This window comes from Mastomys coucha, unplaced genomic scaffold (genome assembly GCF_008632895.1).
Source record: "Mastomys coucha isolate ucsf_1 unplaced genomic scaffold, UCSF_Mcou_1 pScaffold21, whole genome shotgun sequence".
Lineage (NCBI taxonomy): Eukaryota > Metazoa > Chordata > Mammalia > Rodentia > Muridae > Mastomys > Mastomys coucha.
In genome coordinates, this window is record NW_022196904.1 from 61472767 (window position 1) to 61489577 (window position 16811).

General features: G+C 38.7%; 1 long non-coding RNA gene across 1 annotated transcript in view; it reads right to left on the bottom strand.

Moving 5' to 3' along the window:
- Nucleotides 1–321: 321 nt before the first annotated feature.
- The window catches only part of LOC116100572, a 43043-nt gene continuing 26553 nt past the window's right edge, over nt 322–16811 (bottom strand). The window contains exons 2-3 of the long non-coding RNA XR_004122638.1: nt 8572–8619; nt 322–391 (exon numbers count right to left, since the gene is read on the bottom strand). This is a non-coding gene — a long non-coding RNA (uncharacterized LOC116100572). The remainder of the gene's footprint in view (nt 392–8571; nt 8620–16811) is intronic.

Genomic DNA, 16811 nt, shown 5'->3' on the forward strand with positions numbered 1-16811 from the left:
GTTATGCGCTGATGGCTTTTTTATTTGCTGAGAGATGGAGGATGTGTCATTTGATGTCCTTTTATGTAGCCACTGCTCTGTCCTCTCAAGAAAAAAAAAAACATTTTATATGTTTATTACAGTAACCGATTAAATACAAGAACCACACTGTTGGCTTAGGTACTGAGGATTGAGGATTTAGCAGGGTCTGGATTTAAATACGTCATTATAAGTATTTATGTGAATGGAACTCAAATAGGAAATTAATTCTTCTCAGCACTGGAACTGACACCTTCCTAATGTTCATGATTGTTTATTCTTGCTATTATTTGTTACTGGGATTGGTCATTCATGGTTCCAAGGTCAGCCGGAAGTCTCAGCTCTTCCTTTGCTCCTTGCTGCAGACACCCTGCTTAGAGAAAAGAGACCAAGTAAACAGAGGCCAGTGAGAACTCGGCTCAGGTTCAGTCTGCTTGATCCTTGAGATGAGATAGATTGCAGTTATCTAAATATTAGTCTGAATATCTCACAGCTCATTTCCCATCCTCTTCATTTGTGGCCAGTGAGAGTTTGAACATCGCTGGGAACAGAAAACCTGCTGAGACTTTTATCTTTGGAAGCACTGCAAAGCGGCAGCTTCGGGGACTTTAAGGGGAACAAACATTCATGAGTTAGTTTCAAGCTGCAGCCAGAGTCTTCAACACAAGACCTTATCTTCAATTTCTGCCCAGAAAAAGAGGGGGCTCTGAGTTTCTACACATAGAGGACTTGGTGATGTCTGTCATGTCTACCCATTGAAAACCAGATTCCAGAAGTAAGAAAATCAATGGGTTTAGTGCAAGTGTGTATGCGTCTGTGTTATGTTGTGTGTGTGTGTGTGTGTGTGTGTGTCTGAGAGAGACTTATATGCGTGTCATGTTTGTGTGTGCATGTGGGAACATATTCTTATACATGAGTATATGTGAATTCATGCATATATGCAGGTATGTGTGTATATATATATTTATATATGAGTGTATATATGTATTGTGGAGGCTAGAGCTAAACATGTGATACCTTCCATAATGACTCTCCATCATAATTTAGGAAGATGACCCAGACTGTCACTGACCCTCCCGCTGGTCAGAGTAGGCTGGTCAGCTCTATTGAGTGCCTCGTATCCACCTGTGGTCACTGCTACCCCATTATTGGGGTCACAAACACATGCATACTGCCATGTCCAGGTTTTTACACAGCTAATAGGGATCTGAATGCAAGGCGAACACTGTGCCCACTGAACCCTCTGCCCAGCCCTGAGATCGCTAGCCCTATGGTGAGGGTGAAACGTGTACTTCCTCGGTGCCCTTTCCCCAAACACTCAATAGACACTCAGCCTCACTCAAGGCTTTTGCGGCAAAGTCAAAGGCCAAATGGACCCTGAGATTTATTTACCTATATGGTGTAGGAGATTTTCAAATTGGTATCTCCACTCTTGACCTATGCTTGGTTCATGCCCAAGAAGGTAGGTATGTGAAACAGACTGAACTGATTTCAAATAAAAGTTGAATTTTACCACTGTGATCTTCCCTTCTCTAGCTGAGTCCAACCAAATAACAGGTAGAGATGGCATTTTTGACATGATGACATTTTACTAAAGGAAAACAATTATCTAGCAAATTGGGAACTGTAGAGGCACAAACCCCACTTCTCCTATTTTTTTTTTATTTTATACTCCTGTATAAAATGTTTGTTTGATGGGCATGTATGTATGTGTGCAAAACTTTGCATGCATTAGGGCACACTATTTTGTGCACGTGGAGGCCCAACATTGATGCCAGGAATCATCCTTGATCATTCTTCACCTTATTTGATGAGGCAGAGTTTCTCTGTCAAACCCAGAGCTCACTTAGAAGGCTAATCTTACAAGCCAGCTTGGGCTGCAGATTCCCTATATCTGCTTTCTGAGGCTGTCATTGCATTCAAGCCTCCAAATTTAGCATGGGTTCAGGGAATCCAATCTCTAGGCCTCATGCTTGAGTGGCAAGTGTTTTGCCCACTGAACTACCTCCCCATCTCTCTCCTTCTTCGTGTGTGTGTGTGTGTGTGTGTGTGTGTGTGTGTGTGTGTTTCTTTTGTTTTTTAATCATCCAAGAAAGTTGCTTGAGATAGAATGAAATCCTTTAGGTTCTTGGCTATGGGAAAATATAGACTCCTTTATGAGTTTTACTTTTCTTTTCAGAAAATGAAAGAACATAAGTACTTCCAGGAATACATGTGGGTTAAAAGCCTCCATCATTTTCTGTGTTCTTGTGTTCTTTGTGCTTTGACTTTTCTCTACGATTCTCTTAGGTGAGTATTTATGCTTGAAATATAGACATGGCATGAGTGGGCACAGACAGCCCCTCCCTTGATTGCGCTTGTAATAAGCCCTATGTGATTTGCCACTATACCAAGCAAAAAGCTGATGAAAACCTCAACACTTCAGGAGAGGCAAATTGCATGTCTGGAAATTTAATTAAAAAGGAAATAGCTGTCCCTGTATAAAGGTTGGCAGTTCCCTTCACAATCCTCCTTACACGTATGCTCATCTCTACAAGTACAAAGAGCACTTACCAGAGGCAGCTAAGCATGCTGGGCCGTGAGACAAAGCAATGAGGTCGGAGCAAATCGCAGAGGCTGGTCGGCCACCTCTATCCCCACCCCTACCCCAACCCTAACCTGGAGGCATACATTTTTTGCAACCTACTTTTAATAAAGGTTCAACCTCTCCTCTAATCCACCACCCAGCAGAGGTAGAGGAAGAGAAAAGTTATTAGGATATGGGAGAAGTGGACCCCATTCAGCAATGGTTCTTTGGGGGGTGAGCTTGATCCTCTTTGGCAGCAGTTCAGTCTCATAACATACAGTAAATATGATTCAGCAGCTGCAGAGCAGTCCTCTAAGCAGGCAGACACCAGGCACGAACCAGCAGCTATGGTCCAGTCCTTTCAGCAAGCAGCAACCAGACAGTTGTAGTTCAATCCTGAAGAAACTACCAGGCTCACCAAAGGGCCTGAGGCAAGGCCCTGGAAGAGACAGGCTGCCATAGGAACCCCATGAGCAGTTCTTGAGCAAGTTCTCTCAATGGTAGTGTTACTACAAGTTGAGTTCAATAACTCTGTGTAAGTCAAACCAATACATGAGTGTCTTTAGGGAAGGATAGTGAGGTGGAGCAAACCAAACCAAGGCTCAGTGCTTTTCTCCCATCGTCTGTGGGGTCATATTTATACTTCTTCATCAAGTATCCTTTCACATGTTTGCTATATCAAAACATCTTTTCACCTGTGTCTCCTTCAGGAAAACAGCCTTTCCTGTGTTTTCTCTAGCAAGACATCCTTTCACCTGTATGTCCAGCAAAACATTTGATATCACTAACTTTCCAAAGAACTAGAAGTTTTCACTGCACCAACTTCTACTCCAACTCCTAACCCACTACAGGCCAGCCCCAGAAATACACTCATACTGAACGATATCTCACTAACTGTATCTATACAGGCTTCATATACACTCTTCAACCTGTCTGAGCAGCAGAAATCACAGTAATATCCAGCACAGTACACCAGTTGGATATTACTGTGGGTGATTTTCATTGCCTTTTAGATGTGTGCGCATGTGACATCACACGTGTGAAGGTTGGAGGACAACCTCGGGTATCAGTCTTCATGTCCCACCTGCTTAGAGATTCATCACGGCTGCTGATGCCATACTAGCTGGCCCAAGATCTGACAGGAAAATCTCCTGTCTCCACTTCCCATCTTGCCATGGAAGCTTTGGGATGACAGATAGGTGAAATCTCTCCTGACTTCTCATAGACCCTGAGACTTCACCTTCCAGGCCCTTCACCTGTGCACAGGTTTCTAAGCATCATTCAACAACCCCTTCATTCAGCCCTTGTGTTCTTACCACCACCTTCTACAGCAGCTGTAGCAAACATGCTCTTGTCCTGTATCATACAAAGAAATGGAGGTAAGGGTTGCCTTGTGAAACACAAGATGCCCAGCTGAATTTAGGTATCAGAAAACAACAGACATTTTAAATAGAAGTATATTACAAATGTTGCATAGGGAATTTTTACTGTGAAAGTTATTTGTTTTCTATGGTACGTATCCAAGATACTGGGTTTTTGAAAATGTGTGTGTGTGTGTGTGTGTGTGTGTGTGTGTATGTGTATGTGTTTAGCGGTGTGTGTGTAGTGGTTTATGTGTATGTAGTAGTGTATGTTTAGTGATGTGTGTATGTATAGTGGTGTGTGTGTGTGTGTGTGTGTGTGTGTGTGTATGTGTAGCGGTGTATGTATATGTATACTACTGTGTATGTATAGTGATGTGTGTGTGTAGTGGTGTGTGTGTAGTGGTATATGTGTATGTAGTAGTGTATGTATAGTGATGTGTGTATGTATAGTGGTGTATGTGTGTGTAGCGGTGTATGTTTATGTGTAGTACTGTGTGTGTATAGTGGTGTGTATGTGTAGTGGTGTATGTGTATGTATGTGTGTGTAGTGGTGTGTGTGTGTGTGTGTGCATGTGCCACAGCTTCTTTGTGGAGATAATTTAACAATTCATAGGAATTGTTCCTTCCTTGTACTAGGTGTACTGAACTTAGGCCATTGGCTTAGAGGAAAGCTTGTGTAGTCACTGAGCCATGTCATCAGCTTGATACTTTAGATTTTTATTTTCTAAACCTGTAAACCTTAAATGAGGGTGAAGGAAATATTCATCAATTAGTACAAGCAATAAGGAGCAGAATTGCTCCCAGACACTGTTAGATTGGCTAATACTCAGTATGTATCAGTATGTATATATTAACTCTTTTAATATTGATAATGTGAGATAATTCTTCACATTTACTAGAGAAGAAAACTGAAGTGTCTGAGAAGCAAATAACTTTTTCAAGCTAACACTGGTGCTAAATAGCAAAAGTGGGTGTAGTTCATGTCTAGATTTTGTGGTATTTACTACCATAGGTCCTGGGGTTCTGGCTCTATGTGTGGAGTTTCCATCAATTGCATGCTTCAGTGAACTGGTTTGAAGTTCTAACTCACACTTCACAGACAGTTGACTGTAGAACATAACCTGCACAGGCTCATGGTGCACTAGCAAGGCTGTTCCCACAGTTTGTTGGAGATGGTGCTGACAAAGATATCGCCAGACGACAAGGCTGTGGCCCTTTGTTGGGAGCATCCACATCATCATGCAGAGCCTGCTACTCACTGTCTGAGGACTCAGATGCAAATGAAGAGACACCTAAGGAATCTATTAAGGTCCTGTGGGAGATAAGCTGGGGCAAGACTGAGCCTACAGCAGAGTTCACAATAAAATTGAGAACATAACTCCACCTAGAGTTGTGTCCAAAATCAAGTGGCTGTTATACAGACAATCATCCAGAGAAGGGGAGCTGGAAAATGAGCAGGCAAGGACAGGAACATTGTTTACAACTGTTCCACATATTCATCCTAAGAGAGCTCTTGAACTGCTTCCCTTCTTAAGCTCTCGGTCTTTTGTCCTGTAAATTACTAACAGGACACACATAGAATTCCATATATCCACACCAGGTAGACACATGGCGCTCACTGCTAGTTAGCGTTCTCATTACTTGTTTATCAGCACAGCCTGGAGTGGCTGATGTGTCAATTTCTGAGCCTTAGCTTTGCAGGCCCCACCATGTACTTCTCCACTTACTCAATGAATTGAGAGAATGTGTTTTTTTTTTCTTTCCATCTTTTGTAACAGCCCCTTTAAAAAATGCCACCACTCTTGATGACTCTTCTTTCCCTGCCTCATGTTCTGAAGGTATTTGGGAAAATCATTTTCTCCAGAAAAGGAACTTTCCTGTTGCTGATCTCCACTGCTGTATGGCCCTGGAAGTCAAGAGGGAAATTAGCATCTCTGGAGCAATTGCCACTGTAGCAAGTCTTAATTACCCTGTTGTGACTACCTTATAATCACATGACTAACACCACAGTCACACATTCACAAGAAGAGAAACAGTGACAGGGATGCTAAGTGGCTTCTGTTATGGCTGTTTATCCAGTAGGATAAGACCTTCTCCCATCCCTAACTATATTACAACAGAATGAAAAGTACCCCACCCAAGTCAAGGCAGGAGTACTTTATGACAAAGAGACATCAGCACAGTAACTACGAGACTCCTTTGGTATCTACCCAGATCTGCTCCCATCCCACCAAGGTCAGCTGTGAGGCTGGAAGCAAGATACAAGAGGAAATTGTTGAAAGAGTGAAGTAGGAGTTCTCCATGTCAGAGCTCAGAGGGAAAGATTACAGGTTTCTAATTTTCCTTTTTGCCAAGGTTAGGCCCAAGGAAACACATTCATTTGTTGAATTTAGAGTAAATACAACCATGACACTGTAGTTAAACTCAATCTTTGGTCCCCAACTCCTATCTCAGAGGACGCTATATCACAGTGCACTTAGAACAGCAGGAAAGTTAGAAAGAAACTATTATTAACTTCACTCCAGTCATCTCTGTGTAAATTTAGCATGGATCCAGTTTAGAAAAAGGTATACATGTACCCAAGAAAACTGTGCAAACAATAACTCAAGAAGGAACATCTGAACTCCTACAGCATCCATTAGGACTAGGAAACAACAAACACCAAAGTTACTGGGAATACACTTTAATCTTAGAGCCAAAGAATAGTTAAGGTAACAAACATTTGTTTGCACTGTGAGAAATGACTATGGTAATCAGAATGCATCAGTGCTTCCTGAGGAACTAAGAGGCAGTGCATATGTTAGACCAGGATCAAGTGAGAGAGGAATGGGTCTTTGTGCTTATAGTCATATAGGTAGGAAGTCCAGAATAGAAACTTAGCCCAAAAGCCTCAAGATACCAAGGTACACAGAACTTCAACTCACCATGGGCCTCTATGACAAAAATAAATAAATCCCTGTTGCTGATATGGCAGACTCAAACACAGAAAAGGGAAATGAAGAGCTAAAGATATAGCTTAGTTGTAAGACTGCTTGTCTATTGTGCAAAAAATCCTGGGAATCAGACTTAGCATGCCATACACCTGATGTGTTGATGCAAATCTGTAATCCCAATACTCAGACAGGAGATTCAGAGGTTCATGGTCATCCTCAACTACACGTAGAGTTTGAGGCTAGCCTGAGATAGAAAACAAAACAATGGAAAAGAAAGACTGGTTGAAAGACAAAAGAAAGAAAGAAAGAAAGAAAGAAAGAAAGAAAGAAAGAAAGAGAGAGAGAGAGAGAGAGAGAGAGAAGGAAAGTGAGAGAGAAAGAAAGTGAGAAAGAAAGAAAGAAAGAAAGTGAGAAAGGAAGAAAGAAAGAAAGAAAGAAAGAAAGAAAGAAAGAAAGAAAGAAAGAAAGAAAGAAAGAAAGGTTGTGAACATCTCTGTGAATCAAGGGGCCATGATTATGATTATGCGATCTGGATCCAGTCAGTTTCTCAAGAGATGTAAAGTAGCAGAGTGGACCAGCTTGGATCATTTCACTCCATCAACAACTACTGGACCCACATCATAACAAAAAGGGGAAGATTGGAGCCCACAAAAAAGAAGTCTGCTATTTTCAAGGATGAAGCAAGGAGGAACCATCAAGAAGAAACATTTGTCTTGTGCAGGTTGATAATTTAGTCTCAAAACATAATTTCAGACAACACTGAGGAACAAAGTTCTCTGAAAGAAAAATGCAAATTAAGACTGTGGGTTAATACAGATTACGTTTCTACCTTGGGGACCTTGGCTACTAGTGTCTTTGAACTTACAATAGGAACTACCATACATAAACTATGCTATACGTTGTGTTTATAGCTAAGGCTTCCAAATAGCAAGAATAAGAATGTATGTTATTATGGAGAGGAGCTTGGAAAAAAGAGGTGGAGTGAAATGGGTGCCTTGTATTGGATGTGTGTTAGGATTAGAGTACTTAGGAGAGGGAGGTTGCAAGCTCTCAAAATGACCAAGGGATATTATATACCTTTGAAGGAGATTCATGGGCTACTGATGTGACCATGAGGTGTCCCTTTATGGAACCAACAGGAGAAAACCACTGAACACCAGAACTTCCTGGCTATAGTCATAAAATAAGTTATTTGAAGATTGTAGTGACTGAATACTTGTGGCATAAACGAAAGTAATCATTATATTACGACAGAAACACATATTTCAATGGGACAAGTGCAGTGTGCATGAGACACCAGGAACACATTAAGAACTTCCTGGATGGCATTTTAAAAGTGTGAGACCCAATTAGAGATAAAGCAGACATTGAGAATGGCAGCATTCTTGATTGAGTGTGGAGATTCAAGATTTATCCTGCCCACCTGACCTATTGTACTTAATCTTTTGGTATAGTTTTCAAAATGGTTTCTCATGCATTATTAATTCATTTGTTTCTTATTGAAATCCTTTGAGCTAAGCAGAACAATCAGGACTGCCCCTTGTTGCAGATTTGTCATTTCATAGTGCTTTGCTCATAGGAATAATGTGACATCTGTACTTTCTCCTGATTTTCTTTTCCCTTTATTGTTCTTCCATGCCCCTCTATCTTTCATTCCTTCTCCCCCCCCACCCTTTTCTTGTCTTCTTACCTGTATCCTTCTTTGATCAAGGTAATCTCTTCATCACATGGTGAGCTCCTGGAAGACAGAAATAAATGTGTATTTTTGTTTCTATCTGATTATTTAAAAGCAATGACCAGGTGCCTTTAGTGGACACAGAGGTCATGCTCATGGCTTGTTGTTCCACACTCACTTAAGAGGAAACTGAATGAAACACGGAACCTAGTATACAAGAACATTTCAACAATTACAGTCTAAATATATGGTGAAAAACTCATGAGCGATGACCTCAGGATGAATAAAAATAGAAAAAAAATGAATCAACGATGCCAAAAGCACAAAATGGTTTCAATTTTATAACAATATGGATGGAAACATATCTAACTGCTAGTCTCAGGAAAGGCAAAGAAAATACAGTACTAGCCGGCCTACCTAATCACTTAAAAAGGATTTCCAAATTAAAAAAAAAAAATGACATGAGAGTAAGAAACCTATATCTTATAAATGTGGGTTTTTAAAAAGATCATTAGGAAAATACTATATACTCCCTGATGCACAACATGGAAATTAGGGCTGAACACAAATATCAGCTTTCTGTCAAAAACAAGAAAGCCCAAGTGCAACAATAATTAAGAAGACAAATAAGATACTGCCGTACATCTGCCACCATAAGATGATTCCAAGCTTTAGAGGATAAACTCTATAAAATCTTTATGTATGGAATTGCTTTGTAGAATACATAAAAAGGCCTGGACATTTTAAGCTTATTATATGAGTTTAATGTAAACTTGCCACTAAAATAGTATTATTAAAACTCATCCCACCGAAGTCGAGGAGATAGAAGGGGGATGAGGTAGGAAAGAGGGAGAAAGAGAGAGAGCAAGAACAAATGAGTGCAGAATTAATCTCCTTAGTTTCAAAACAAGAAAATAACTAAACAAAGCATCTGCATATATAAATAGGTACAATGTGAGCTAACACAGGCCAGCAGTGATTCTTAGAGATCACAAATAGAGTGACCTCTAAAATGTCCCGAAGATGTAATACCAGGAAACCTGTTCAAATGATCTACTATTTTAAACAAACATTATCATTAAAGGGAGACCTCTCTACTAGTAGCAATAAATAATATTTATAATTTTTTGGTAGCCTCACTGTTTAAACTCTTTAACAGTGAGTTCTTTTAATTTTGCAGATTATCCCAGTATATTAAATTCCATTCATTCCTTCACTTTCCCAGTGAAAATTTGAGACAGATGTTAAGTGTTGCAGCCAAGTGATATACGCAGCATCCTGACCCCAAAATACTCTGCGTCAATGTATCATGGCACCAGAATATACGTGAGATTCATGATTTAAGTGAAAGGCAGTCAAATAACAAAACATCAGCTAAGACAAGATGTCTCAACCTTAAACAATGGATAGTGCACATGATATTTCAAATTGGAATATTGGAATAATTGCTACTGACACTCACAAAATGAGTAGTGAAACTGACAGTTTATCTCTTTGTTAGACATGCTGAGTAGCAAGTGATAGTTGATAGCAAGTAAAACCATAACAGAGATAAATACTAAAATTAAAAATACAAATGAATCATGATTTAGAGAAATCATAATTATTTGCCAATTTTTTAAAAAACAAATAGACAGAAAGGAGAACATCAAGAACCATATTGTTCATAAGGTGATGGAAATACAAGGTCCACATTGAAAACATCACACTTTCTTAACACAAATAACAAATTTGTAAAGCATACTGACAACAAAGAAGGCCATTCGGAATAATAAGAACACAGCATTCCTAAGAACAGCATCAATCAAAAGGAGAGCTGCCTGTGTGAAAAACCAATAAAGTTCATTTTTACCAGATAGTGATAAAGAATACCTAGTTATGTGTGATGTAGAAGTTGTGCATATCAATTGAATAACTCAATATCCCAAAAATATAAGTCTTCTAAAGATATCTGTAAATCGACTGCAATTCCAACCAACATTGCCAAGGGATTATTGAAGGTGCATGACAACTTGATTCTAAAATGAAAATTGCAGTCAAACATAGTAAACAATTTTAACAGAAAAAATGCTAGTTAACAGAACTTTATTTTACTGTATTGAAGAACATAATTCAAACATATACATAAGATTCACTGCTAACAGAATTAATAGATAATAAGTTAGAGAATGACAAATACTGAAAAGAAACCTATTTGCATAGAATAATTTATCCATGTAAGTTAGTCGGAGAAGAAAATACAAGGAATGCATTTTGAGTTGGTTGATTAAATTAAACCTACATCATAGAGCATAGATGAACAGCTAAGATGTAGAGATTAGTCATAAGTAAAAATCAGGGTATTCTTTATAATCTTGAATTGCATATAGTCAGATCATAAAGTTGTGCAGAAAGCTGTATAAAGGAAGCCACTAAAGAACAGAGTGAGGGCCATTCTGATAGAATATAACATGAGGTAGCATATGCTCATATGCAGAACATATGATAAACTCTTCCAGTTCTATAACAATATATCATAACCATCAAAGAATCGTTACATTAAAATAAAATAACATATTTCTTTTCAGTTACTTAATTATGCAATGCCTACATGCACTCCCTTTCATAACTGGTTAAAATAGTCACAATATCAAGTTGTTAAATCTTTTTATTTTTTCTTAATTTCTTCCCCTCACTTTTTCCTGTATTTCATTTACTCTCATCCATACATTCCCAGGAAATGTAAACTTTCTAGAATTTTGTGCCTGCCCCTCTGATTGCCTCTTGGTAATTTTACATCCTCCTTTATATACAAGTTCTGTTTTATGTACAAAATGCAAGTATAACTGACTTTAGCCTTGATCTCCACATGTCTTAGATATCTTGTCTACCTTGGACTTTCAGGGAAGCTTAGAATTCTACAGTGCAGACACACCAAGGCTTAGGAATCAGTTGCCAATTGCATAGACTGGAAACAACTACTCTGTTTCACTTATGAACTAAACTATCTAGAAAACTCCATACACATCTTTGTGGAATTTTTGTCACTGTTATAGAGGACACATTTTTTTCTTTTTTTTTTTTTTATTTAACTAGTTTACATTCGATAATATCAAACTTCTCAATGGTTACCAACCTCACATGTGTCCTTAGCAGCATTAATCAATATTGTACACATTATTCCAGTTAGGAAAGTAAGAATTAATAATGGTTTTCCTAATTGCTTTGTCTGGTATCTAGTTTCATACATTTATGGTCTGTTTTTCTCTGAAATCCTTGTTAGCTTTTTGTCCATTTCTCTGTGGGCTTCCTTATCAATTTGTAAAAGCCCTTTGTACATCAGAATATTAGTGTTCTACCCTAAATCACTACAAATATTTTCTCACAGTACATTTTTAATCATAATGAGGATTTCACTGTGGGGATTCAGAAAGCATATTCCATGAATAATGTAATGTAGCTTCTTAATCCAGTAGTTAACTATGCAGGTGTTTGTTGTTTGTTTGTTTTGTTTTTTTAAATCTTAGCTGGGTAGTGGTGGTGTATGCTTTTAATCCCAGCACTCTGGAGGCAGAGGCAGACAGATCTCTGGATTTTAGGCTAGCCTGGTCTACTGAGTGAGTTTTAGGACACCAAAGGCTACAGACAGGTCTTAGAAAACATAACAATAACAACTAAATGAGCAGAATTCTTGAAATGTATAGATGATCTTATCCAAATTGCAGTATAAGAGATATACAGACAAAATGAAGTAGGCATCAAGATAGAGGCAAAAAATTTTACTATTGGCTGAACATATGACACAAGACAAGGACAAGGCAGTTTGTCCCCACCCAAATTATCACCTATCTTCATATTTCCTAAAAAATTTTTCACTAAAATTATGTATGCTTAATGTGAATATATATGTGTATGTGTATGTATATATGTATGTATATATGTATGTATGTATGTATGTATGTATGCATAGAGGAAGAAGGAAAGCACAGAGCTTGGGGAGGGACAGTGGCAGGGGAATTCAAAGTGTGTTATCCAGGATTAATGATGTCTGGAGAGGACGACTATCCCAGGGCTTCCAAATTTTTGTTAATGCTCAAAGGTGACATTTTGAAAAATGTAAGGATAGTATGAGCCTGCCAAGGACATTAAATAGCTTGGCCAGCCCACAAGCTGGTAAAGAAGATCCACCTCCCCATGTGCTACTCTCCTTTGCTCTTCACATGCTTCTACAGATAGCAGCTTAAGCTGCCATAGGTATGCCATATGTTCCATCCTAGAAAACATTGCTAGATTCACTGATATCACATAATGAGTATCAGTGTATTAGAATGTATTTGAATTAGAGTTGTTGTTTATAAAGTACAAAGATACAAATACTCTAGTCTCAATGAGCTGATGGACAGGAACAAGGGGTAAGTCCTTAATTTGGTAAGTACAGCTCATAGGATGGCATATGACATTTTGAAGATGGACAATAAATCTGACTTTAGTCATTCTAAAACTTGGAGATGGAATGGGTTGCAAATAGACAGAGTTTGTAAGTTCCACCTGCTAGTTCTCATCTCCCAAATCATCTCTCATCCCCCAAAAGCCCTTAACACACAATCCTTCAGGAGACATTTTAGATACAAACTATTGAATCATTTCAGTTTTCCAAGAAGAGTATTTCTCATAGTTTGAGTCTTAAATATCCCCATGAGGCATCCTTAAAGGACCAATCACTGGCCCATAGCTCTATTTGGAGATAGTAGAACCACTAAGAGGTGAATTAATGGGTGGAGAAATGTGGACATTAAGGCGCATGCCTATGCAGAAGATATTGAGATTATGGGCCCTCTTACTCTTTTCTTTGGTTTGCTTCGTGGCTGCCATGAGGTGAGTAGTGTTGTTCTACACAGCACCACCAGGATACTTTGTTAACAGAGTTTTAGCACAATGGAGCCAAACCACCATGAGCTAAAGTCTCTGCAATGGTGAACTCATATGACTCTTCATTTGACTTTCTGGGGCGTTGGGCCACAGATAAAAGAAACACCTAACTTATTTACAATCACACTGATTAGCGTGTAAAGATGGTATTTGAACATGGTAGTCTTCCATAGGCCATTGTGTGAGAGGTGGAGCAATCCTATTCCTGGTTATTGTCAGCTTTAGTTTCTCTTGGGACTTCTTGCTCCTTCTGCAGTGTGGAGGTCTTACCTGTTCTCAGGGAGACTTCCTGCCAGTATGTTATGGAACTTCAAAGCTGATGTGTTTATGCCACAAAGAACCATCTCAAATATCTGAAGACCCAAAGGACTCAGTGTATAATTTTATTTTCTAGGTGACTAAAATGAAATGAAGCCACTGTCTATCCTTTGAGGGTAAAAGGCCCATGGACATGTGAGGTGATTAGGAAATTCTTATCCAAGAGCATTTCTTAAAAGTGGAGAAAAATTAGAAAGAACTGGAGATATAAATTAGTGGTAGAAAACTAATTTCTACCACTTTAGAGTGGTAGGGAGCTCTTTTCTCCTTAGATTCTCATAACTGGACTGAAAATACAAACACGTGCATGTGCACATACACATATATACATATATAAACATAAATCATATACATGCATATATATGTATATATTTATCAACAAATTCATAGAGTTACTTAAAAAAGAAATTTTTAAAAATATGAAAACTCACCCACTATTGGAGATTAAAGTTAAGCAATTCTTTCCTTCAAAAAATATTAGAGTAAAACTTAATTTAATAAAATGCTACCCAGGTCTCCTTTATTTTATGATACATATGTAGACCTAGTCTCAGAAAGAACAGCTGAAAAGGCAGAACTGATGTGGCTCACTTCATTATGATACCTTGCATGCATATACTGTGTGGACCCAAACAGTTCTAATGTAATTGTCTTGATCAACTACAAGGGCCAGGTAAGGCCACAGTGCTGCCTGACCCTGTACAGGGGAGGAAGGGAAACAGAATTCATGCCAAAAGTGCAAGTAGAGTCTTGACTCTTGACTCTTATGTTGAGTTTGTGCAGAGAGCGCTCATAGTACAGATCTGCATACTCTAGAGGCTGCCAATATCAAACACCAAGGTTCCCAGATTGTGAAAAATGTTAGCACATGATGAGAAACAAACTAATTAAATCTAGCTATACCATCTACTCTCTCACGATCTTCATCTCAGAGTTATATATGAAGTCAACATCAGCCAAATGTCAGCTCATAGAAAAGTGGATAACCATAATAACAAACCCACAAAGCCAAAGATTAGATCACCAGCAGGAACTAGCTGCATGTGGTGGCACAAGCCTGTACCTCTAGCACTTGGGAGGCAGAAGCGAGAAAATCGGAAGTTCATGACTAGCCTGGACTACAAGAAACACTGTTTCAAACAGCAAGTTTAGAGGAGGAGGAGTGAGATGACTCAGTGGGTAAAGGGCCTTGTCACCAAGCCTGGCCACCTAAAAGGGGTCCCTGAGACCCAAAGAACTGAAAGAGAAAGTTGACCCTGGAACGTTATCCTCTGACCTCCACAGTACATGCCTTGGTGGGCATGACCTAGCCACAGCCCTCCACTTTCTTCCACACTGCCTTCTATACACAATAAAATGGATGCATGTAATTTTAAACAAAATACCAACAGCACAATGCCTGTTAACTGTATGTGTGCCTGCTCTTAATCTGATACTACATACCTGTCTCACTGAGTCTGACAGACAACAGATATTATCTCCTTTTACATAGGAGGTAACTAGCTACCAGAGACAGATTTAAGTAGCTTACTGACAAATGGCCAACGTGGGTGAACCCAAATGTGACTTGCTCCAATCTCTCTCTCTCTCTCTCTCTCTCTCTCTCTCTCTCTCTCTCTCTCTCTCTCTCTCTCTCTCTCTCTCTCTCTCTCTCTCTCCCCCTCCCTCCCTTCTTCCCTCTCCCCCCCCCTCTCTCTCCCTTTCTACCTATCTATCTGGTAAACACTGGGAAATTCTCTTTCTCTCAATTATAGCTTCAGAAAGAAATTCAAAGATTTGAGAGAAACCTTTGGCATTTAATATTGAGTGATTAAAAAATATGGCTTCTTCAAAGAACAGGGCCAGTCCTTAATCAGTATTTGCTGCATGCCATCAAGCTTATTGCCATGATGGTAATATCGACTTGACAACCCAGAATGAAAGTGATTCCTTTTAAGGTGAAATCATAATTTGGTATTTAAAAAAAAAAAAGAAGAAAGAAGTGGTGGAAAGAAATCCTGCTCAAACTTATGTTTAATTTAAATCTTGAAAAACAGATACTCAAAACTGATTTTTGCAAGTCACATATAGTATTTCAATCTGTCAGTTTGTATTGACCTTCATAAGCCTGAAATATATTGCACTGGACTTAGGTAGCTTCTGAGAATGATATTAAAGCTAGTAATATTTTTAAGTCTTATTTTATATCCACATCAGCTATGTACATACAGTTCCTGGAAACAATGATCCTCTAGCTCGTTCCTAGGTCAGTACCAACGTTCTTGTTAATTGTATGCTACTGAGATTAAGTCAAGAAATCACTGTGAGGATGTTGAGTTTACTCAAAGGAGATGAGAAGGGTCATACATAAGACAGTTTCCTTGATAACTCCATGCTGAGAAGGAGCTGGCATTTCGATGCTTTATGTAGGTGAGTTTCAGGCCTAACACTCACTTTCATTAGAGTTCATAGGCACAAGCTGAATTAGAAAAAACTTGCTTTCATTAAATCTTGCATCATTGAATATAACTCTTCTGTGGTCTATTTATCCTATTTCAACTTGCAGTCTTTAATAACCCCATAATAGAAATTAATCCTTAGTGTGTGAACCATTTCCTATCGTGGCTAATGCCAAACAAGATTCTTCATCACTCATTCTGCCTGATCCCCTTCATAGTCGGTCATTCTTTACTAACACTGGGGCTAATCAGTTGATGACATAATAATATGCTACTTCAAATGATATAATATTGAGATAACCTTGGAAAGCACTAAAGCATTTGCTATGTAAAATTAGCATCTCCTTGGAAATTGGGAAATTATAAATATTAATGTTTCAGTATTCTTAACTATATGTTTTCATTTCAAAGTGCTTTTATATCTCAAGTAAAATAAGCTGCTCTGGGCTAGTAAAAATGGCTCAGTAAAAAAAGCACTTGCTGTCAAGCTTGATGATCAGAGTTCAGTCCTCAGGACCCACATGGTGGTATGAGAAAACCACCAACTCATTCAAGTTGTCCTATGGACACACATACATCCATAACCACACC